At 51.8% G+C, this 24752-nt stretch overlaps 1 long non-coding RNA gene across 1 annotated transcript; it reads right to left on the reverse strand.

Annotated features, from left to right (window-relative positions):
* Positions 1 to 5: 5 nt before the first annotated feature.
* On the reverse strand, positions 6 to 24516 carry LOC114484062 (uncharacterized). The gene is made up of 3 exons (XR_008615537.1): positions 24011 to 24516; positions 8107 to 8273; positions 6 to 56 (listed from the first exon to the last, which is right to left on the reverse strand). It is a non-coding gene; the product is annotated as an uncharacterized lncRNA (long non-coding RNA).
* Between the last annotated feature and the right edge of the window lie 236 nt (positions 24517 to 24752).

Raw genomic sequence — 24752 nt, forward strand, 5'->3', positions numbered from 1 at the left:
GCCTGTGCGTCCGGAGCCTGTGCTCCGCAACGGGAGAGGCCACAACGGTGAGAGGCCTGCGTACCACCAAAAAAAAAAAAAAAAAAGACAGCCACATTAATATTAATCCTATTTTGGAGGAGTTAATACATTTTGGGCAGTTGGTTGCTTTCTTAGGAATTTCTGCTTAATTTTTTTTAAAAAGCAAGCATGAATGATATTTATAAGAAGCAAATACACCGATACTTAAAAATACACCACTATATGCCTTTCTTGGAGGAAAAAAAAAAACCACAATGGAATATATCAATATATCGTACCTCCCTGAAAGATAAATCTAAGTTATTTAATTGTGGGAAATAAACCTATAAGCAGGCAAAAAACACTGAATCACTAAACGGAATTCCATTTAAATAACAGGGTATCTGGCCTAACTCTGAGATGTAGACGTCAAATGCTTCCTTTTTTTTAACTTTATAATTTATTCATGTATTCAACAAAGTGCCGAGTGCCTACCATGTGCTAGGCATGTCTCTTCTATTTGATGGCAGTCCCCTAGGCGCCTACGGACGAATGACAAGATTACATTTAGACGAAATAAAGGCGAGACCCCAACTCATGAGAGGGCTCACTAGGTCACTGTATACCAAAAGGCAGCTTCGAGAAAGCATCCTCTTGGGAAGGAGCCACGACCATAATGGCCGTAAATGTCCATGCCCCCAAGATCGCACCTCACTCTTCTTGTAAGACGCAAAATCTCTCAAAAGCTTCCGGAAGAGGAGCCAGAAGCACAATGGTAAGAGAGTCTGCCAGCTTTCAGAAGATCAGGTGATGGAGAAGTGCTGTTAGTTTGACTTACTGAATACGCAGCGAAAGTTGTATTGAAAAGGGAAACCCCAGGCTGGTGTCAGCCCAGACACGACCTCTTCCCCTTCTTCTCAGGGACCAGACCTTCGTTGTGACCTTGGCCTCCTGGGGAGACTAATTACAGCTCAGCGCCGGCTCCTGCCGCCTTGCAGGGACCCTGCAGCCCCGCCTGTTGCCCGGGCTAGGGCTGCCTTCCACTGGGTGGTCCCTCCGGCACCGCAACGGCCCTCACAGTCCGTGGGCCCTAAGCCAGGCCCAGCAGCGGCCCCGCTGTCATCATCCCGCTGGACGGTGCATTAGAGCCTCCCAGACCACTTCCTGCCGAGATGCCGGGAGGGAGCCCGGTCAACCAGCCTTGATCCAGAAGCCTGGGAACTCAAGCCTTGAGCATCTTAGGAAAAAAACAAGAAAGACTTTCCTAATTCTGCTGTCTTCCGAATACCACTCTGGATTCTGGCTCCAGCCCCTCTGAGATTGTAAACATCTGCGGGGACAGACAGCCTGACCCTGTGACTCCGCCGCAGGCCCCCTGTGGATACGCAGATGACGGGTGGAGAGCGGTCAGCCGTCCCAGCCCGATAAGGGTCCCTAAAAACCCCAAATCAATGGGCAGATTTAGCCTTCTCAAACCACGCCACATACCAGCATCTGTGACATATGGTACAAATAAAATGGGCTTAGTCTTACATCGGGAAGGAGGTCATTAGAGGCAGCTGAAACTGGGAAACCTCACGGCAAAGACAGAAAAGTCCAGGCTTGGAGGCGACACGGCCGCACGTGCAGCTGCGCACGCTCCGTGGGTCAACGCTGGCTTTGCGTCCAGCCTCGGAAGGCTCTGCTCCTTCACTGGAGGCTAAGTTTGTCCCCGAGCACCCACTGCCCTGTGGAAAACCTGGGCTAGGACTTCAAATATGACCTCAGTCTTGGTCAAAACACAGGCAGGCATTCATGTGAGCAACAGACGTGTCACTGTGTGCCTGCCGCACGCGGTGCCCGTGGCGGGGAGGAGACCAGAGCTTCTCCTCTGTTTCAGGACCTGCTTTGGGTCCAGCTTCCCAGGACAGGCCTCCGAGGGCCTGTCCTCCTCCTCCCTCTACTCCCAGCGCCCCGAGTCTGCACTTCCTGTGCATCAGAGCCGGAGGCCACTCCTCAATTCCATAAGCTCGGGTCTAAATGCACCCAAGAGGAGGGTCCTCCCCCAGATGAGTGCCTCCTTGATAAACGGATGGAAAGGGCCCCAAATCTCCCACCTGAAAAGGGCCAGGATGTAAGGAGGCCACAGAACACGAGCAGCAGTGATGCGGCCATGGGGACGGGGACATGGCGGCCGTTTTCAGTAAGTGTTTTTACTTCGCTTTATTTCCCCCTTTCTCTGTCCAGGCTGAAGGGTCACTAACAGCTCCGGGTCCAGAACATGCTCTGGGACAGACGTCCCCTACCTTTCGTCCTCACAAACGATTACGTCCAGCCTCCCCCCACTGCCAGGCCTGCGAAAGCCCGCTGAGCCATCTTTGTTTTGATCTGTTTAATTGCACGATTGCTTCTGAGGCTTATTTAAGGAGTGGTTTGTTTCTTCCTGGTCTCCTGGCCCCGCCCCAGACGTCAGGTCCTAGAGACAAGGGACCTGAGCTGTCATTTGCACCGAAGCGTCTTGGCGCCTGGAATCGAGTGAGCGGCGGCCGACCAGAGGAGGGGCTCGTCCACGAGACCGTGGGGTGCAGCCGCGGCGAGCACGTGGGCTGCAACTTTGACGGTGGCTTTTACCATTGAAACATTCCCTCCCTCTGCATTTTGTCCTAAGAGAAGCAGTAGCGAGCGGTGAAGACCTCGTTGCTTCCGTCACCGTGGAAGCTGGCATCTCATCTGGAAGGCACCAGCCCTGTCAGGCAGGCCCGGCCCATCCCACCCCCAGATGGGTGTCAGGCTGCGGGGACCATCCCAGCTGGCTGACATTACGGCGGTTACTGTAATAAAGACCAGGGTTAGCTGACAAACTTGGTATTTTCTTATACGGCTGCTGTGAATTTTACAAAGTGTGAGGCAAGCCTCAGGCCGGCAGCGCTGCAGCAAAACAAAAACACACAACGGAAAAAACCACACCGCTGAGGTCAGCTGTTGAGGTTCTCCTCGTGTACAGCTGGCTGAAAAAGGCAACACAATACAACACAACACAACACAAAACAATACAATACAAGCAGCTGTGGGGTGGGGAGAAGTTAGGTCAAATCCAGGGCTGAAAGAAATCTGTTTGGAGCTGCCGTTGGGGGTGCAGGGCTGCCCCGTGGAACTGCTGCAGGGATTTAAAGAGGCAGAAGTTCATTTCCTGCGATTTAAGGAACTTTGCTGACGCCTGTGCTGGCGCGGGGTTCGGAGGACTGGGAACGTATCCGGCCGCCCAGGCGCACGAGGCGCACACCCCGCCTGCGGCTCGTCCAAATGCGGGGCTGCTCCACGTTGATTGATGGCCCAGGCAAATGACCTATTAATGCAACAGCAGCCCCACTTCTCTTCCTCACTTACTGGAGGCAGAATGGCCGCTGGAAGTGGTTTTGAACTGTTTCCTGTGGTTCCCCCGACTCTGCGGGGCGGGGGCTTCTATTTTAAGAGAGTGACCATGGCTATGAAGGTCCAGTCGGCCATAGATGCGATGTGGGGACTTGCAGGTGGCCAGGACGGACTGGGTGGGCTCTTCATTCAGATGGTATTTTAAGAGTTCCTTTCGAGTGACGCAGAGTAGAGAAGGCCACCACTTCCTCCTGAAGGGTAAGAGGGTGTGTCTAGGCCACCAGACGCTAGGACGCTTGGCCGTAAAATGTGTCATTGTGTTTGGAGGGCTGGTGACCTCCCCATACGAGGCTGCATGGCTGGTGTCCATGAAACACCAAGACGTGTACATGCTCATTTGCATTTACCACCTACCTCCTCTGAATATGATGGTACGTTGTGGATTTTTGTTCAGAATGGCTCAGTTTCACATATTCTGTTCCCTTCCAGTCAGGGGGTCCCGTGTTAGTCTGGGTTTCCTGGGAAGCAAATCCTGGCACAAGGGTGCACGTGCACGTTGCTTCTGTGGGAGATGGTCCCCGTCGGCACCCCTTGGGGAGTGGGCAGGCGAGGCAGGGATGGGCGAGAGCCAAGGATGTCGGTGAGCCGGAGATTCCTCAGGACGCACGGCGGGGCCAGTTGGCCCAAACGTTTCTCCAGCTCTCCGGGGCCGCAGGCTCTTCTGAAGGTGAGGGACCCTCTTTGTGGCCAAGATGGGGCTCCAATTGACAGGTAAGCCTCCAAACGTGGGAGTAGGAAGCAGGGAACGGAGCAGGGAAAAGAATTCACAGAGAATTTAGATGGCGAGAGCTGTGGTTTCTGTTGGTTTTCCTGCCCCCTTGGCTGTTTTTTCTCATGGCTCTCATTTCATCACAGATGAAGCTTTGTCACAACTCGGTATTTGTACAGCACTCCTCCTGGCTACGAAGCTTGATCTGAATGCTTTAGATTCGTTTCTTTTTCTCTCTCTGTTTACTTTGCATCTTATTTTGTGCGCTCATTTAATGCAAATCACACCCACAGTGAAATATCCCCACGCGGCCAACTAAGGACAACTGAGGTTAAAAAGGCTGATAATTCCAAGTGCTGGCGCACATATGAGCAACAAGAACTCTCACACGTTGTGAAGAAAACAGGATGGCCTATCTTATAAAATTAAATACAGACTCACCATACGCCCCAGTAACACCCACTTCTAGATGTCACCCCAAGAGAACACACGTCCGCACAAAGTCCTGTGCGTGGATGAGCACAGCAGCACTATTCATAGTAGCCCCAAGCTCTCTGGAGCACTCTGCCTGGGTTCAAGCCCCGCCTCTGCATGTCAAAAGGCTGAGCGATCTTGGCTTAGCAACATAGCCTCTTTGAGCCTCTCTTCCTCATCCGTCTAATGGAAATAACCACCTCACAGGGCTGCTGTGAGTATTAAATGAGTGAATATGTCTGAGAGCTCCATGGTGGGTTACTTGTGTCTCTCAAAAAGATATGTTCAAGCCCTAATCCCTGGGACCTGTGAATACGACCTTATTTGGAAACACGGTCTTTGCAGACCTCACCACCAAGGGCTGAGGTGAAATGCCTGCTGGGACTGCTTCCCAGGGGTGCACGGCACCGCCCAGGGCCTTGTCCACCGCGCGCGGCGATGAGAGACAGGCTTCACGGGCATCCCTTGGGCCAGCAGATGGCCAGGGGTGTGGCCCAGCTCACCTGTATCCTACCTGGGCCGTCTTAACGGGTCCATCACCCCCTGGGGCTGCCCCCGCAGAGCTCCGCCAGCCTCCCTCCAAGCACATGTCCTGACGTCGGCGGGCGGCCAGGCGCGCTCACACACACATGCTTGAGCGGAGATGCGTATCAGAGCCCCTGAGATGTGGGTTTTCTTCCAGATCAGATATGGGCCGAGCCCTCGCAGCTCCAGCAGAAGGGAGGAGAGGCACCGCATCTGAGTTGCATTAGCCAAACCAGCCCCAATTTATTTTTCCATGCCTGAGAATAATGATACATTTTTAGTCTTGTGAGATGCTGCACTTCAGGGAAAAGGCAAAAAGACTCTCAAGTAACCCTGAGTGCGGTTGTGGCCAGGCCCCTTCCGTGGATTTCTGTCCACCTTCCCGGGACTCGGAGAGACCCAGCTCCCATTCCCGGCGTCCTTCACCCCACCCCGTTCCGCTCTCGCCCGCAACACCCCTCTGCAGGTTGCCTTTTATTTCAGCACAACGTGTCAAAGAACGAGGTTTGGTTTTGGGAGCCCGGGTTTGTTGCTTGCAAAAGACTGTCTGAATGGGGTGACACAGGTGTGCTTTGGGGGTGCTCTGAGAGACGGAGAAGCCCAGGGACAACACCAAGCCTGTGGGCTAGTGCAGCCCCAAACCGGAAGCTCTCCGGCCAAGCAAGCACGGTGAGGAGAGACTGGATGGGTCTCAGCTCAGACCACAGTCGTGATGAGATCCACGTCGGTTCTCGGCAAGTGTCCGATAGGAGAAAAGTCTGCCTTCCGTCCTGCACCACTTTCTGTTGGTGCTTTTTCTCCTTTATTTTACGCAACTCCCTCTCCCCTTTAACACACCTTTAACCCTCTGTGACCTTGTGCACTCTCAGCAGCGCCGCCCTACTGAGACTCGTTCCAGAAAAACAGTGTCAGTCATTTACTCATTAGTATAAATAAGCCATGGACGGGCTCCTTTTCTGGGCTGGAAGTGGCATTTAAGCCCCAGGTGTTCAGCGCTTGAACCAGCAGGGCGGACTGCAGCTGGCTGGATCTATAGCTGAAGCTGCTCCCGCCTGAGGTGGACAAAAACATGTTGGCAGCACATACTCATCACGGGCACACGGGCGCACGTGCGCGTGCGTGCGTGTGTATAGGTGCACACGCACACTCTTCCAGGATCCCAGGGTGGAACACAAGTCACAGTTTCCAAAGGTCGTTACGGGTGTTCCAGCACCGATAAGTGCTGCCAATGTTGTTCTCCGAAAAGGAAGCAAGTGAGCGTTCCCATGCTGGAATGAGCCAGCTGTGTCTACCCTTAACGGTGGTGGCGGGGGCGGGGGAGGTCAGGCCCCAGGGGCGCTGATGACCCTGGGTACGGGGTGTACGGGGCTTTGCGCTTATTACAGAGTCGCGTCATGAACAGGACCTCCTTTTAATGGTAGTGGGCACCGACTCAAAGACGTCTGCTGAAAAACTCTGTGCTCTTCTCTCTGCTGACTCATTTGGTGGGGATGACAGCCCCAAATGCCAGCGTGGGGCCGAGCCACATGACCGTCCACTGAAAAAGAAGTACAGGGGAGTTTCGGTCTCGCAAACAAACAACGGAGACGCAGCCACATCTTCTTCCTCTGCTTGTTTTTTTCATTCACATCAACAGCTCTACACCCAGCATTCAACGTGGCCCCCCCTGGGTCAGTGCCTCCAGATTTGAGAAGAGAGAGGAATGGGTCACAAAGTGACCGCACCGCTTTTTTCATTTTTTAACAAGTGAAAAGGAACCTTGGTATGTAACAGAGGGAGGCAATGAAAACTCTGAACGGTCTGATTTTTCGGCTGAGCCCTAGCAGTAGTAGCGTGATAAACAAGCCGGAAGGAGAAACAAACCCTGGATTCCAGCTCACTCTGCCGCTAACTAGCTTGGTCACCTGGACTGCCATTTTCCCTCTGGGACCCCAGGTTTCTCATCAGCGAGACGAGGAGGTGGGTCTCGGCCAGAGTGGCACTTCCCTGGAACATACAACCCCGCAGGCCAGCACCCACCCCAGGCATGGCTTATTGGTCAGCTCATGTTCTCCGGCAGACCTCTGAACCCTTCTCAACCCCGCTCTCTGTGAGCCATTAGCAATCGGTCAGAAATCTAACTGCTACATGTGGTTGTCATATCCACATGTGCTGTGTTTGCCAACTATTTCCAGTAGTTTCCTGTCCAGGATTTTGGTAGGATTGCACTGCCTGCCTTTTTGGGTGACTAGTTCAGGCCAGTGAGTCGTGAGCCAGTGAGAAATGGGTCACTTCTGGGCTGGGGTGCCTCAGTGCTGCCGTGAGACCCTCCACATCCGCCATCCCTCACAGGGCGACGGGAATGATCAAGTCATTGAGCAGAGGCCCCTGCCGACCAACAGTGGACCTGCCCCATGAATGAGAAATAAGCCTTTATTAAAAAAAAATAAATAAACCTCAGAATTTGGGGGTTGTTTGTTACTTCAGCGTGTCTTGGCCCTTCCTGACTGATACATCATCCTCGGCCTCTTTGGCCCTGCAGTTTTACAAGTCTGGGTCTGGCGACTTGGCCCTTCCGCCTGATTCAGAGCCGTCCCTTGGGACACTGACACCAGACCAAAAAGTTTACGGCAAGGACTCCCATGATGTTAGCGCTCAGATCTGTTTATGGTTCTTCGAGGACAGTTTTCCCAGCTAGTTGAGACACACCAGAGCCAATGTCCAAACACCGACCACACCCTTCTGGTGTCGGGATGTCCTGAGAAAAAATATAACAGCTAGCAGTTCTGCGTTCACCTCTCTTCGTTTGTACGACATTTGCCAGCTTGAAAAACAAGTTCTCACACCAGCTTTCCTTTCAAAGTGGTGGGTCGGGGGCTGCCCAGGGTTCTGTGTTTTACTCCTAAACCTTTCCTCTAGACCAGTAGGAGCCATGACACTAAAGCAACGTGTGAAGACAGAGGGAAGAAACACCACCCATGACACTAACCGACCGGAATCTTACTCACCAAAGAGGTAGCTTCCCCTCCAGCAATCATCCGGGCCCACGTGTGTGCGTGTGCAGGGCTGTGTAGGCACAGAGATGGAGAGAAATGGACCCCTCCCTCGGGGCGTCACTGTCCAGGGGGTAGAGGGCAGTGTAGCAGGAGGTGGAGTCTGTCAGGCTTACGCCTCGCTGTTAGAAAGTGAGAATCCGAGGTTAGTCTCCAGCAGAGAGGCTGAGTCATGTAACGCTCTGGCCTCTGGAGCCTGCAGACCTGTCTTCCCAACCAATGTGCCCACTTTACCACTTAAGTCACTGTAAACTTGGGCCAGTCGTTTAACTGGACAAGCTGAAAAGTCACCTGTAACTAACACAACACTGTTGATCAACTATACTCCAATATAAAATGAAATTTTTTAAAAAGTCATCTGTAAACCAGGCAGCAACATCCATTATCACAAACTTATGTATGAGTGATGGAGCCCATGCTTTGCGCCCGAGCCTGCTGCCCGACGTCTGCTGGGGACTCCCTAACCGCTGGCTGCTGTCACCCCACTTCCAGCAGGAAAGGGACACCCCGACACTCGAGGGCACCCCACACGTTCTGTCCCTGCCACCCTGTGCTCAAGGAATCTAAGACTCACTCCCTGAAAGAAACATCGGGCAAACGAGGAGGCTCTTAGGAGCCCTACAAGCCTTTGAAGGTGCCGGCAGCCCCACCGCTGAAGCTTTAAGCCCCGAGAAACAGTCACTATACGAACAGAACAGTTGCATTAAACGTGCTAGACGTGTCTAAGAGAATAAGAATAGAGAATCCCTGCTCTTTCTTTTTCTTGTCATTTACAAAATTTTTAGTCAAAAATGAACATACCGTAAGATTAATGTTCAAAATTCCATTTATAATAATGGACTAATTCAAACATCCAGAAGAGCTCAACCAGCCCTTGCTTTGCACACTGCCATGTTAACCCAACTCACGCATAAACCCACGGGCACATGTGCCCGTGAATGTGGAGCCACCAAAGCCAGGACTCCTTACAGAGTGATGTGGTAAACACTTCTCTACCCCCTCATGGGTTTGACAAGCTTTTTAAACACCGGAATGGGATTTCTGGCAATTTTTGTTCCATCCTTTGCACTTCTCTGTGTTTTTTTCCCCTTGAAGTCTGTATATGGAACATGCATTCCCTCTGCAATCATACTTTACGGTTAAAATAATAATTCAAAACAATAATGCATCTTGAACTCTTCTCTTGAAATGTTCACTTTTTTTTTTTTTTTTTTTTTTTTTTTTTGGTATGCGGGCCTCCCCCCGCCGTGGCCTCTCCCGTTGCGGAGCACAGGCTCCGGACGCGCAGGCTCAGCGGCCATGGCTCACGGGCCCAGCCGCTCCGCGGCATGTGGGATCCTCCACGGACCGGGGCGCGAACCCGGTTCCCCTGCATCGGCAGGCGGACGCGCAACCGCTGCGCCACCAGGGAAGCCCGAAATGTTCACATTTGATAGCTTGTTTCATTTCCACCACACCCGTGTGAGACACTTGGGATTAGTACTATTTGATTGTTGAGGACGCAGGCTCAGAGAGGCGACGTGAGTTGCCCAGGGTCACACAGCTCCTAACAGGGTGAGCTGGAGAGTCAATTGGTGTTTTTTTCATGTAGGGCAGCTCTTATCATTGAACCAGAGCCACCTCCTTGGACGGTGAAAAGTTCTTAGGAAAATCTTACTGCTGAGATGATATGCCTTTTTTAAAAAAAAATAATTAATTAATTAATTTTTGGCCGCGTTGGGTCTTCGTTGCTGCGCGCGGTCTTTCTCTAGTTGCGGCGAGCGGGGGCTACTCTTCGTTGCGGTGCGCGGGCTTCTCATCGCGGTGGCTTCTCTTGTTGGGGATCACGGGCTCTAGGCGCACAGGCTTCAGTAGTTGTGGCACGCGGGCTCAGTAGTTGTGCCTCGCGGGCTCCAGAGCGCAGGCTCAGTAGTTGTGGTGCACGGGCTTAGCTGCTCCGCGGCATGTGGGACCTTCCCGGACCATTTTTTTTTTTTTTTTTTTTTTTGGAAAGATGTGGCATTTTATTAACAGATGGTCATAATGGAAATGTTTCCCAAATAGGGAAACTGAGGAACACATAAACGACTAGAATCAAATCACAAGACCTGAATGAGTACTGATGGAATCAGCTCAGTCACAGTTACAGTTCTGTTTCCTATCCATTTTTCTTTGAATCCATGTCCCCTGCATGGCAGGTGGATTCTTAACCACTGCTCCATCAGGGAAGCCCAAGAGATGATATGTTTTTAAAACAATGGCACATGTCCCTGGTTGAAAGAAGCATTTCTCTTGAGTTAAGGGGTAGGAACTCACTGTCCTTCAGAGAGGATGCTGAAAACAAGCCGTCGGCCCTTTCTCCCTCTCCCTCAGCTGAAGAGTAAATATATTTTAGCTGTGTTTAAGTTACGAGAACGTAAAGAGAGAGAAGTTTACTCGTTGTGGGTAATCTATACAATCTGTAACTACAAAATCATTTCTATTTACTTATTTTGAAGGGTCTAACCTGGTATTCTTTTAAAACAACCCATGTGTTGACTGCAGAAAGGACAACTAACCATGGCAACCACGGTCGTGGAAGACAGAGAGCTGACAACAGACAGCGTGCAACTGGAGTTTGGGGCTCAGAGATCATCTAAAGCGGCACCTCCTGAACTTCGCTCTGTGAGCAATTTTCCTGGGGCTCTTGTTCAAATGCAGACGCTTATTTGAAGGTCTGGTGTGGGGCCCAGGACCCTGCATTTCCAAGTCTCAAGGGCCTTGGATCTGGTTTCTCGGCTCGGAAGCACATTAGAGTCACCTGAAGCTTTGAAGATTCTGTCACCCGAGCCCACCAGCAGACAGGTTAAATCACACACCGCGGCGCTGGACCCAGGGGATGCCAGTGTGTGCAGCCAGGCTTCAGAATCACTGCTTAGGACAAACGGTTCTCAAACCTTTAATCCCAGGAACACGTGACACGCTTAAACACGATTCAGGATTTTTTTATTTTTATTTTTATTGGAGTCGAGTTGATCTACAATGTTGTGTTAGTTTCAGGTGTGCGGCAAAGTGAATCAGTTACACATATACACATATCCGCTCTCTTTTTAGATCCTTTTCCCATATAGGCCATTACAGAGTATTGAGTAGGTTTCCTTGTGCTGTACAGCAGGTCCTTTGATTCAGGATCTTGAAGAGCTTTTCCTATCATATTTATCACATTAGAAAATAAAACTAAGTAATTTTAAAAATTCACTTATTGATTCATTTCATTTTACGTTAAACAATGAAAACGTGTTTTATGATAAGTAACTATCTCACGAAACAAACAAAATCGAGTGAGGAGAGTGGCACTGCTGCATGTCTGTGCCTCGAGTATCTGCGTGACGAGGACACGGCTGGGGCCTCCCCGCTGCCCCTCCCTGCATCTGACCTGCCGCTCTTTATCTTGTCTCATCCCCAGAGACGCTGACCCAACGTGGAGCTCACGGAAGAGGAAGCCGAGCTCCGAGGGTACAAGGGCTCTGCCCAGAGTCACACCGTGAGTACCAGGGCCCAGGCTGACTGACTCGAAAAACCAGCACTCTCAACCGCTAGGCTAGATCTCCCCACAGGTGGACAAGACGCAAGGGACTGGGTCTCATGCTCCTTAAGACCCCCGTGAATGTTTCCTGGAAGGTGCTCAGTGACTCCCCCAGTGTCCCTCCGTCTGACGCCTGCAGCCTGGACTGTCACGTGTCCAGCCTTCTCACTGCCCAGCCTGCAGTGATTGATGCGTTTTTGTTTGACTCCTTGAGATTGCGCAAATTCACGCAGCGCGGTTCCTGTGGGTCAGGCACTCCTCTGGCATTCCATAAATACCAACCCCTTTAATCTTCATGGTAACCCTGTGTTGTAGGTGCAGGGTTGCTCCCATTTTACAGGTGAGGAAACTGAGGCCGCACAAAGCCAGGATTTGGACCTCTGCAGTCTGGCTTCAGCTAAAGATCTGTCCTCTGCTGTGTCCAGTGACAAAGGGAACTGCTCTGGTCTAGAAGGCCACCCTGAGGCGGTGAGGCCTCTGCCTGGAACACTGGAGCATCTTTCCCTCCAGTTCAGAGTGTCCACCTTGGCACTGGGCTCTGGAGCCATCCACTGGCCCCGCCCCTGCTCAACAGGGATTACCTCTGTCAGCCTGCAGTTCCTCCTCCGTTCTGTTACCTGCTCACGACAGCCTCTCCTCTGTGCCTTGCCGGCCGTCACTGTGGCCGGGGGGTACTTCTCTTCCCCCTTGGTGATGGCTTTGGTTAGTGGCATGTGGGCAGGCGTGACAGCATGTGAGCTCTGAACCAAGACCTGGAGAGCCACAGTGGATTCCTCTTCACCCTCTAGCACTCCTGCCACCATCGCGGGAAAAGCATGCCCCTGTAGCTGCTGGTCTTAGAATAGGCAACAGAGTGGAGTGGATCTGAACCTGGCCCACAGCAGAGCCACCGGCTTACAGGTCTGAGAGGAAGAAACACATATTTGCTACCGGAAGCCCCTGCGATCTCAGGGTCATTTGCTACACGGCATTACGTGCCGAGCATGTCATCGGATAACAAGGGTGGAGACGATGCGTGAGCAGCTCTTAGTGTGGTGTCTGGCTCAGGGCAGCCCCTGTGAGCGTGAACCATTATAACAGCTACTTCAGATGCAGTTTCCACACAGCCCCTCCTCTTTCTCCCTTCCTTAGTCAGCCGAGGCTCTGCAGCCTGCCCACCCTCCCCACCCAAAGGAACGAGGTGCTCACATACCACTGAGGAACAGGCTTGGGAGCCTGGGCCAGGTTTGTGGAAAACGGGAAAAAGCCCTTGCCTCAGTGAATGGGGTTTTTCAACCTTATCTCGAATTCTCTTGGTGTGGCTGGTGGGTTTGTGCCTGACGGTGTTTTCTGAAAGGGTCTCTGTGGTATGAGCGTGGATGAAAAATGAGAACCAGGAAGGAAACAGGCTTGACTTTGTTAAGAAGTGTTCTGGGTTTCAAAGGAAACTTGAAGGTGAGTCCAGGGCATGGGCCTGGCTGTGGATTTACAGCAGGCCCAGGACTCAGTGCCAGGCGTGGAGGGAACCCGCCGTCCCGAAGGTGTCCTGGACGCCGTCCTGAGCTGCCGGAGCCGCACCTGCTTTCTCTCGTTGACGTCTCACACAAACACACAACTTGAGCTATTTTACCGGGCCAGGAGAGCGGCCCATGATCCAATCCTTTTCTTATCGTCTACAGAAGGTAGTAGAAAGGATCTGCTGTCAGGAGCTCGTTTCTCCCTGAGCTGTGTGACCCCGGGCACCTTAACTTGAGCTCTCTGAGCCTCGGTTTCCACGTCTGTGATACGTGGACACTGTAATGCAGACCTCGTAAGGTTGTGGTGAGGACACAGCAAGAGCGAGCGTGTCCGAGCTTCCAGCCCCTCAACTGTGGCGTGACGCCGGCTATTAGGACTGCGGTCCTCACCTTTCTGTTTCAATGGATGCCAAGCTCCCCCACTTGTCTCTTAGCTCTGACTCACAGTGGCCGCTGCTAAACTGAGACACCCTCTGTTTACTGACATTTCTCATCTGCAATTAACATGTAATGAGTGCCCTGGATGGACGAACGAAGAAGAACCTTTTCCTTCCGAGGAAAGGGGGAGCTTACTCTGTGGTACTGGGCAGCATAGTTCAGACGAATGGAATGAATGAGGCAAAGGAAACTCAAGCTGGATATCAAGAAGCTCCGTGCATTACGGCTGTTAGAGGAAATGGTGACAGGGCCGTGTGGTGAGCCAGGCGGAACCAGGCTGGGAAAATACCGGCAATCTGTAATTTCACGGCAGGACAGTGGCAGACGTCGCGGTCGCGCCCAGGCAGAGAGGGGAGCAGGGAAGCAGGACGCGGCCAGCAGGGTGGCAGTGACTTGTGACACTCGACGCAGGTGCCGCTCGGGGGCTGCCGCTAACCGCTACGGGTCACGCGCCTAAGCCGGGCTGTCGTTCGGGTCATGGCTGAGTCTCAGAATCGAGTGCCAGTTCTAGGCGAGAATCTGGAATCAGGCGCTGTGAAGGGACGCGCTCATTTAAAGGAGGCCCTTAATAATAATCTATAATAACTAAATAACAAATAATACTCTATCATAAGTAAATAGTGAGCGATAAGCTATAAATAATACGTCATAATCTATGACAATGGAAGGTACCCCACCTTCTTCACCTTTCACAGCCACTGAGAATTCATTTTCCAGAACATTCCCCTCTCCACCCCCAGTTCTCTTTTCCGAGACCAAATCAGACGCAAAGCTCTCGCGGTGCTGACATCACGCCTCCATCCAAGGCTCGCACGTGGACCGGCTTCCTTCTTCTACTTGTTTTTCGTCCTCATTAATCATTACTTGACTGTTCTGGAGGTTTTGCACTCCGGAATCTTCTTTGGCCTTCTCGTTTTCTGTAATTTTCCCAGTGAGATAAGACATTTGGGGTCTGTCTGGGGAGTAGTGAGGGGTGAGTAAAAAAGAAAAACCCCCAACACGGGAAAAACTGTCTTCCCTTTGACATCCACAGACTCTCAGTCCATAAATGGCTTCTTTATTCCATTCCTGTTTTGGAGCCCATCACAGAAAATCGCTGACACTGCCTTCTGCTGACCTGCCGTGTTTCTCTGTGCCTCAGGAGTCACTGTTTCAGGGCAAGAACACGGGGAGATGGGGGTGACCCAGCTGACACAGCAGGTTAAGTGCGGCCCCGGCGTGTCCCCGCCCCGGGGAGACAACGCTGGATGGGAGGTCGGCGGATGCACTCGCTGCAGCCAAGTGCGGATTGTGCTCCCGGAGCAAGTGCGCTGCTGACAAAGGGAAACTGAGCCGAGGAATGTTAATTGCTTCTGGTACCGTCCCGTTTAGCCACGGATTAACCCTTATCAGCAAGTGGCTTCTTAAGTCTAATTCTGTCCCAGAAGGGAGGCTTGGCCTGTGCCGAGCTGAAGTCGGCCCTCATTTCCCAGGATTACCTGGCCAGTGGGGTCCCACGCTAATCCCCACCTCATTTTAGTTAATTTCAACCTCCTGCACAAACCCCTTCCCCGAAGCTACCAGTAAGAGACAAAAAAAAAAAAAAAAAGCCCAGCTTTGCCTCCTCCTCCTGTCCTTGCCCAGATTTTCAGAGATAAGAGTGAGCCTGGAAAGGCCACCAGCAGACTCCAGAGCCCCAGAGAAGTGGACAGACTTTCCCCTGGGGAAAGGCCGACGTCCCCTTTCTTCCAGGCTGTGCAGAGGTGCCATCTGTGCCCGTTGCTGGGCAGGGGCCTGCGTCTGGACCTTGCAACCCCCTGGGTTAGCTGCCCTCTGAGCCTCGCTGGTTGGGGACGACCAGGGCCCCTTCGAGGGGCCGACGTGGGGCTTACAGCCTCTCCCGGGTCCCGCCTGGGGCAGCGTGCTCGGTCGCGGTTACTGCTCATGGTGGAGAGCTGGCCCAGGACTTTTTCAGGGGTCCCACTAGAGACTGCATCTTTTTCCTCTCCTTTCTTTCCCCAACTAGCGTGCGGAGCAGATTCTACAGGAATAACCAGGACAGGCCTGTGAGTCTGCGCCCTCCTTGCTAGGGGTCAGCTCGGGGCGGGGGGGCGATGACACTGAGTCTGCCCTCAGTGGGAATTAACGCGGGGGGGCAGCGCAGCAGCTGTGTGAGCTCACAGAGGACTCGCAGCCGGGTGCGTGGGGAACGGACTACGCCCCCCAGATCGACTCCTAGTGGCTGAGCTGGGGACTTCAGCCAGAACTGGGGGAGCCGCAGGGTGAGCAGAGGCACCCGCATGGGGGAGAGGCTGCCCTTTCCTCCCACTGGGTTTTTACTAATACGTCGCTCTCTATTTGAATTTCCTCCTGTATGCAAGAGAACAAGACAAAAATTCAAAACACCTGGTAGTTCAAAACTGACTCATTAAAAAAAAATCCTGCTAATAAAGATGATAGCAGAAAAGATGAAGTCCAGATGAACCACAGCTGCCGGTTCAAGCGACAAATTCGCATCCCTTTCTTCTCTGTGAGTGGGGAAAGGGGAAGGTATCAGCGGTTTAAAGTCGTTTAACGCAGATCTCCATCATTGTTATCCTAAGTGGAATCATCGTTATCGTTGTAATAACATTTACCCAGCGTGCCTGAGCCGGGTGCCCTGCATATGGCGACCACATTGTCTCACAGAAGCCTGGAGCTTCCCGGCCCTGACAAGGGGGATGCTTCACGGGGCGTGGGGAGGGGGCTGGCGGGCAGGGCGCGTAGGCCTCCCGATTCGGTTTGGTGGTGTTTCTCAGGGTCTTGTAGACTGTTTGCAGCAGAATCCGAAACGCCTGTCACATCGAATGGAAGGGGACTCTGCGTTTGTTTAAACAAACGCTGCAGATTACTCTTAAGCACATGAAAGTCTGAGTTTCCCCATCTATAAAAACAGACAGATGCTAACGCCTCCCTCACAGAATTACTGTTGGGGTGTTCAAGGAAGATGATCCGGGCAAACAACAGGACAAGGGCGCTGATTACTACTAAAATTCAGCAATTATTATTACTGTGGTTGTTACTGTTACTGTTATTATTGACAAGCAAACCCAGGCCCAGAGAGGGACAGCGACTGGCCCAGGGTCACACAGCGACGAGGGGGCCGGCAGCCACTGTGAACCCCGCTCGGGGCTCCCCCCAGCTCCACACGCCCTAGCTCCCTGTTATCACTTCCTTGTCGTGTGGACCAACTCCAGGGCTGAGGTGAGGGGTGCTGAATGCTGAGTCCGCTCCCTCGTCTGGCTTCCCTACAGGCCCTCCCCCGGAAGGCATTTCCTCCGCTCCCGACGGGAAGAGAACACTTCGGGGTTCTCCCTGTTAGAGGCGTGATGACTCTCCAGATAGAACTCCGAAGGGGGCTGACATGAACCATCTCAAGGCAGGAGGTTCCATCAGAATGACCTTGTGGCCATTTTCTGAGGGAAAACAGGCCAATCAAGCTTGATTCTTCTGGTTCCCACACACTCCAGTGGGATGGGGACGCCAGTTTGGCTGCACGATTTTGTCCGCATTCAGAGTTTTTTCTCGCTCATTCCGTAACCCCATCAGGATTCCGAGCCCATGTGTGTTGGGCTGTAGCTGGAAGCCCAAAGCTCAGGGCTATAATCGTGGCCTTCAGGCCTGTCTCAGTGACCCAGGCAATTTGGGGGTCAGTTGAACAGAAGTGGGCTGCAAGTTCACAAGAAGGCCAAGTTGTGTGAACAAAATGCTTATGAGATTCCCGGGTTCACATCTCGCCTTGAGATGGCCTCACAAGTCTCCCCGGCAGGCAGCAGCAGGCCAGGCGGTATAGCCGTCGACGGGGTAAAATGCTGAAAGGCTGGCCAGCCAGCCCGTGGGGCCTGCACGAAGCACTTATGGATGGTCGGTAGACTACAGGATCGATCGAGTGGCTCAGAAACGTAACACGTCGTGTTCTCTTCCAGTAGTGGGCGGAAAGATCTGGGTAGGATGAGAAGCAGCTTGAATCCGTTCCATGGAAGATTCCAGGAGGGGTTAGCGTTCTCTAATTCCACTGCCGATTCTGCCCTATAGATTTTGTCAGGCACTGGGGGCTGAAGCATACCACCTTCCTCATTCATGGGTTTTCCATCCGGGATAAACCAGGAAATAATGGGAAATTTGAAAGAAATCCCTCAGCATGTGTTTCCACACCAAAGAGGCTGTGTTGTTTCCCTGTCTGGAACCACTGAGTAACTTGAGGTCAATGCACCCATCAGATGAAGAGTTTGGAGGCTAACATCTGGTCTCTGGTCAACTGCACCCAAGGGCAGGTCCAGGAAAGGCCAGTTAGAGTGGACTCTCTCTGGCTGCCTCTGTTTGATTCTGGGTCAGTTCCTGCCTCCGCGGTCACGGTCCATTTGGCCTTGACATCTCAAGAGCGCGAGCTCTGGAGCCACGCTGCTCCTCCCATCCCTGCTGTGTGTCCCTAGAAAGTCAGCTAATGTCTCTGAGCCCCAGAGGTTTACACTCTTCACATGTAAAGCGGGGATATTAAAAGTACCACATCACGTGGCTGTGAAGATGAAACGCCGGGGGTGGGAGGGAGGGTGATGCATGAAAAGTGCTTCACCCAGTGCGGGGCACAGAGTAAGCCCTCTTTAAGGATATGCTGCTATTCTTGGTGTTGTCATCCTTATTCAGAGAGTACCCATTAGTAAGCACAGCTGTGATCCCAGCTTCTGTTTTGTAGACTAGAAAGAGCCAGAGGTGGGAGAAGGCACAAGCAGCAAGAGAAATTCGTGGGAAAACGTCCCAAGTCTTTCTGAGCGCCTTTGCCCCATCTGTGAGTGGGATGGAGAGGATGCACCCATTCGAGTTGGGTTGCTGAGCTCTTGAGAGGGCCGGGGTCAATGGCAGGGCTCTACCTTCAGGGAATCTGTTCTTTAGGCAAACCTCTGGGACCTTTCCCTTCCTGGGCTGGTGTCTCCTTCTGACCTCAGGGGTGAGTTGGGCCAGTCCTTTGGGCTATTCGTGTCTGTCTTGTTTGAGATCCCCAGAAGCTGCCCCAGGACAAGGACTCTAATGTGAGCTGTTTATCTGGGTGGTGATCCTAGGGAACACCAGCAGGGGAGTGGGCAGGTCTGGAGAAGGGACCCAGAGTCGACTGGGGAGGGGTTGGGGGTGTCATGATCAAGCAAGTTAATCTGGGAAATGATGTCGAGCACAGACCTCAGAATTAGCGCACCCAAGGAGAGGGAGCTGGGGTATTTACACGCCAACCCTCATTAGTCACTGACTGGGGGCTACTCCTGTGTGGGGGGAGGGCGGTTAATTCCCTGGAACTCTGTCCCGCCACGCAAGTGTGTAGGCAGAACAGACTCTGGGGACCTCGGACAGCCCTCCACCAATGAGATGGGGGTGCCGAGAGCTGGAAGAGGTTAGGCAGTGCCCCGATGGTGTCTGCTACAGATCACTCAAGAAGATCGTCTGCCTTCCTTTAGCCTACCTTGACTTCTTCCTCTGGTCTTATTTCCTTCGTATTCATTTCCCAGTGTTGAAATGCTGCTGCCCTGAAACTAGATTTTCAACTTATTTTACTGGTACATCTTGTGCCCTGCGTAGCTGATAGGTTCTCTTGAGGGCGGGAACACGGTTTCCAAACGCTCAGATAACAGGACACAAATTCCAGACACAGATGTGTTCATGGGTTTCCTCTGTCCCTTGGGGCCACTGCAGAATATTCTAAAATTGCCAACGCTGCCTTTCCCTTCCCAAGGGAAAGTCTTCAGCGAATGAGCAGCTAGGTCTATAGCATAATAGTGGAATGAGGGGCTGGGGGGAGAGGAAAGTGGCTCGGGGCTCAGAGTGGAGTTTGGGAAGGACTTTCAGTGTGAACAGCTCTGATGCAGCATCTGGGCACACAGGGAAAGGAATACAAGGAGGGTCTTTCTAGGCATGCTGTTAGGGATGGTAGGTCCAAGTCCCTTTGTGGTTTTACAGAAAAGTAAGTAAAGTATTGGAGTTACTCTGAAATTACTTTTGATTGGTATACCGTGTATTTGGATTGCAATGGATTTTTGAGACTGAACTACGTAGATTCTGGGCTTAGATAAGGACTCAACTGTATTTTCCAGAGGACAAAAATGCACACGCCATAGGTAACCAGTAAACGCTTGTTGAATGAATTAGTGGATATTTATGAACGTTTAGAGCTGGACTATGCCTTAGAGACTCCAGTCTAGGTGTGTGAAACTCAAACGCCTCTGTAAAATTTCCAGATAAGATGCAAGATGCCCAGTGAAATTTGAATTGCAGACTAAAAAAGAGTACTTGTTAAAGTATAAATACGTCCTACATACGACGTGGGACAAACTTGCACTAAATTTGCTACATCTGGCAGCCCAGGTTTAGGAAATGTGCCGGTCGTGGAAATTAAATCAAGTGCAACAAGCCATCAGAGGATCGGGAGCGCCGGGGAGGGGGGAAGTTTCGGGATTGGTGGGCACAGGTCCTAAGTGCATTACTTTAAGAAAAAAAAAAAAATCACCTTCTGGGCAAAACAAAATGCATCTTTTAAGCCAATGTTCTTATTTTAAGTAATGAATCTGAAATGCAGAGGAGAGGAGAAGCAAGGAGCCTGCAGACCCCAGGCAGTCAAGGCAGAGATGAGGCTGGACCCAGGTTCCTCCCCCGCAGGCCGCCGTCCCCCTGCTCCACACCGCAGGGCAGGCTGCGCGCGTGTCTAAATGTACGGCTTCTGACGCGCGCCCACCTTCAGAGGGCAGGTGATGGGTGAGTATTCAGGGTAAGAGCAGTTTCGTGGATCACAAGGCGTAGCCAGTGCACATTCTCCCCGAAGACTCTGGGTGGACCCCCTTGGTCTCCTGTTGCATCCAGCAGACACTATGGCTTTTCTCCCAGTGCAGCCAGCTGGTATTATTTTTCTTCATTTTTGCCATTTGAGGTGCTCTTGATGAAGGTATAACAGTTGGGATATTAGGTAACATATTCCATATCTTGGGCAAGTTATCCTGCCTTTCGAGTCTCATCTCCCTCATCTGAAAAATGGGAGAGCTGGGAGGATGTCAGGTCTCTCTGATCTCTAACGAGGGGGACCAGGCCCCCCACTTTGCCCGGGAGTGTCCTGGTTTGTGCCCGTTGTCCAGTGTAGTCATCAACTGCGCTCCCTTTGTACCCTCCAGGGCATCCTAGTTTGCATGCAAAATGGTACACTCCTTCCAGGCAGTGGTGTGCTGGAGTCGCCCAGCATGGGCTCTCCAGACCCGATGGCTATGTGTTCCCAGTCAGGTCGCATAGGTGGCTTGAAATCGGCCGTAGACAGTGTAGTTACACCACGGCCATGAGCAAGCACTGCTTCCGCCCAGAGAACTGGCTGTTAACACTAGTCAGCGCAGCACGGACTCTGCTCTCACGGTCGACAAGCGCGTGACATACGGGTCTGGACAGACTGCCAGGTGGTCAGCGAGTGAGCATTTGACCACAGAATCCATTTTATTTTTATTTTTATTTTTTGGCTGCATTGTGTCTTCGTTGCTGCCCGCGGGCTTCCTCTAGTTGAGGCGAGCGGGGGCTACTCTTCGCTGCGGTGCGCGGGCTTCTCATCGCGGTGGCTTCTCTTGCTGTGGAGCACGGGCTCTAGGCGCACGGGCTTCAGCAGTTGTGGCACGTGGGCTCAGTCGTTGTGGCTCGCGGGCTCTAGAGCGCAGGCTCAGTAGTTGTGGCGCACGGGCTTAGTTGCTCCACGGCACGTGGGGTCTTCCCGGACCGGGGCTCGAACCTGTGTCCCCTGCACTGGCAGGCGGATTCTTAACCACCGTGCCACCAGGGAAGCCCCCAGAATCCATTTTTAAGAAGGTATTTTGGTCCATCCATGTTGTCGCAAATGGCAAGATTTCATCATTCTTACGGCTGAGTAATAGTCCACTGTACATGTGTACCACATCTTCTTTATCCACCCCTCTGTCGATGGACACTTAGGCTGTTTCTGTATCTCATGTATTGTGCGTAACGCTGGGAGGGCAAAACGGGTGGTGGGGTCAACAGTATGGGATGGAAGGAAACTAGACTTCTGGTGGCGAGCACGCTGAGTGTGGACAGAAGTACACATGGAATACTGCACACATGAGACGTATATAATGTTATAAACCAAGAAAAATCTTAAATAATGAAAAAAGCTACTTTGGTGACAATTGAGTTGACATAATCAGTGTTCTAGTTCTTCTGTAACTGACCCATGAAAATGTCCACTTAAGCCAATGTCTGTCCTGGTCCTCAGTGGTTATAACGCTGTGAAAGCGAAGTTCCCTGGCTTTGAGTGAGTGTTTCTGTTTCATCCGTCAGTCTGGTTGGATGGACCCAGTTACTCTGGGACACAGTGGCTCAGCAAAGCTGAACGCCCCAGATGCTCTCAAGGAAAGAGCAGCCTGCAGTTGGCTATTCCGGGTCGCCCCCTGGTTGGGTGACCATTTCACCTGATGCTCTTCTGAAAAAGCGCATTTAAAATGCAGCCCTGGCCACGTGAGGAGAGGCTGCAGGGGAGTCTAGCTTCGCCCCTGGGCTTCCTTCCCCGTGTCTAGGCCGACAGACTAGGAACTTTTCCCTTGAGATGGGGAGTCTCTTCCCCACCTCACCCTTGGGAAGGGGTGCAGCTATCTCCCCACCCTCCAAGAAGGCATGCCTGAAATATGCTGTGTGCGCCCTGAGCACAGCCACTCACAGAGCCACTCCTCCGACCTCTGACCTCCTTACATCATCGGCAGGGAGCCCAAGACCCAGGGGTCGTGGACGCTAAAGGCAACACAGAGGGTGAGCGCCGAGGGTTCAACTCCCAAGAAGGGTGAGATTCAAGCAGCCTAGAACATCAGAACGGTGAAGGCCCTTAGGGGTGATGAAGTCACCCCAACTCATTTTACAGATGGGGAAACCCAGGCTGAGAGTGGGCGGGGCCTCCAGGGAGGCGTCTGGACCTGGTTCCCCCGGGAGACCTGGCGCCGATGAGACACAGACACTTAGAGCACTGCACCTCTTGGGTCCCGGTTTGCTCATCTACAAAATGGGGAGATTAAGTGTCTACAGCTGAGGGGTTTTGAGACGGACATGAGATAAAGCCTGCAAGGCGCACACAGAATGAGATGGTTACACAGCATGGTACCGGACCCACGCAGTTTGATGATCAGAAGTTTGCTGTTATTGTTAGTTGTTGTTGGGGGTTTTTTTCGTTTTTTTTTTTTTTTTTTTTTGCAGTGGCTGTAATTCACCGCTTCTCAGAATCTGTGATCCCCCTTCCTTCCTTCCTGCGAGGAACCTGAACCTCCTAGTCATGTGATTTGTTCAGGCCCCAGGTGGTTTGGAAAAATCACATACTTCACCTGCTTCGACGCTGTTATGGATTCAAGAATGGGGCCGCAACATAAACCCATCCAATCAGAGCAAATCTCGGGACTTGGGTTGGGTGAGGTGGGGAAGACACCCTGTCTCCTCTCCTGTAGGTGAAGAAGGAAGCATGGAATCTGGCGCAGTTGGCAGCCACCTGACCACCTCGAGGGAAGTCATTCTGTAGGTGAAGCTGCCCTAGAGAAAAAAGAAGCACAAGTCTGGTGGCACTGTCAACTGCTGGAACAAACTGAGCCTGAAGCTCGCCTGATCTCTGGATTCTCCAGTTATATGGGTCCATAAATTCAAACTAATGCTTAAACTAGTTTGGATATGTGCTACTTGCACCCTAATCCATTGAAATGCTTTTCTGCGGTGAGTCAGTGCCAGAGCCTTCCCGCTAAATGAGATAGTGTACAGTGAGATAGTGATGTGAAAAGCATCTCCTACAGCACTTAACACATAAAGGCGCTCCACTGAAAAGTCTTCGCTCTCCCTTCCTTCCGTCCCTATTGTATTCAAAGCAATTTCAACTACACTGTCAAAAGTTAGATTTCCAGACTGCTCACAGAAAGAAGACCCTTTGGCCCGGACTGTTTGGGGCCTTTTCAAGTAATTGCATGCCTTGGCAAATCTTAAGACGATGCCTTTATTCCTCCCTTGAGACAGAGTATGTGACACACAGACCCGCCTGGAATGCAGTGAAGCACTAGAACACTAGCTACAGGGTTGAATTTAAATCTGGGAACTGGTTATGTTCAGTTTAGATTTTAAGAGCTGCTTTCCCCCCCATTCCGCTTGCTGCTTGGGACTCAGAAGCAAAGACAGGGAGTCCAGCTGAACGTCACTCCTTAGGCCAGCGGGCAGCTCTCCCCTCCAAAGCGCAACTCAGGGACCCAGGCCTCTCCCGCGCTGCAGCTCTCACCTCCTGCAGCAGGGGTTCGTGACCTGCACCCCTGGACCACGGGGAACCCAGGAGGTCCACAAACCAGGATGGGAGAAACATTTTACCGCTATTTGCACTAACCTCTCGCTGAATCACAGATTCTGCTTCTGATATGAATGTGGGCAGCAAATGACGGCAGCATAGCAGCACCAAGGAAACTTCTCCCCTGCAGAAATCAGATATTTTCATATCACATTTCCGTTGTTGTGGAGACCTTGAAACTTTGTCTATCCTCATTCGAAATTACAGTTGACATCTTGTTATTGAATGTATTTGTCAAGAAATGCATACATTACTATATCACAGATGTTTACGGTTATTGCAATGCTCTTCTGTGACCCTAATATGCTGGTTGTTATTACTGTTATTATGTAATCATTATGTCCCCACATGTCAAATGTCCCTGTCATTCTCCCCAGGGAGGCTGCGAACTCCTTGATGAAAAGGGCCGTGTCTGACCCATTTTTATTTCCTGCGTTGAGAACAGGGTTGAGAATCCAGTAGGAACCTAGCAAATATTGGGCCAAGTGAATAATGAGGCCGTCCAGTTACTTTATGACACTCTTGTCATAAGCAAGGTGAGAGGCCTTCTCAAGGGACGTGCTGGGACATGCACTTAAACCTGGACCACATCCGAAACCCTGCTTCCAAGTGAGGTTGGCCTGCTCGCTCACACCCGTTGAAAATCAGTCCCGCGGAGGCCGGGACTGACATGTATACACTAATATGTATAAAATGGATAACTAATAAGAACCTGCTGTATAAAAACATAAATAAAATGCAAAGATTCAAAAAACAAAAAGAGAGGAAATCAGCCCCCCCC

Source organism: Physeter macrocephalus, chromosome 17 (genome assembly GCF_002837175.3).
Source record: "Physeter macrocephalus isolate SW-GA chromosome 17, ASM283717v5, whole genome shotgun sequence".
NCBI classification, from domain to species: Eukaryota; Metazoa; Chordata; class Mammalia; order Artiodactyla; family Physeteridae; genus Physeter; species Physeter macrocephalus.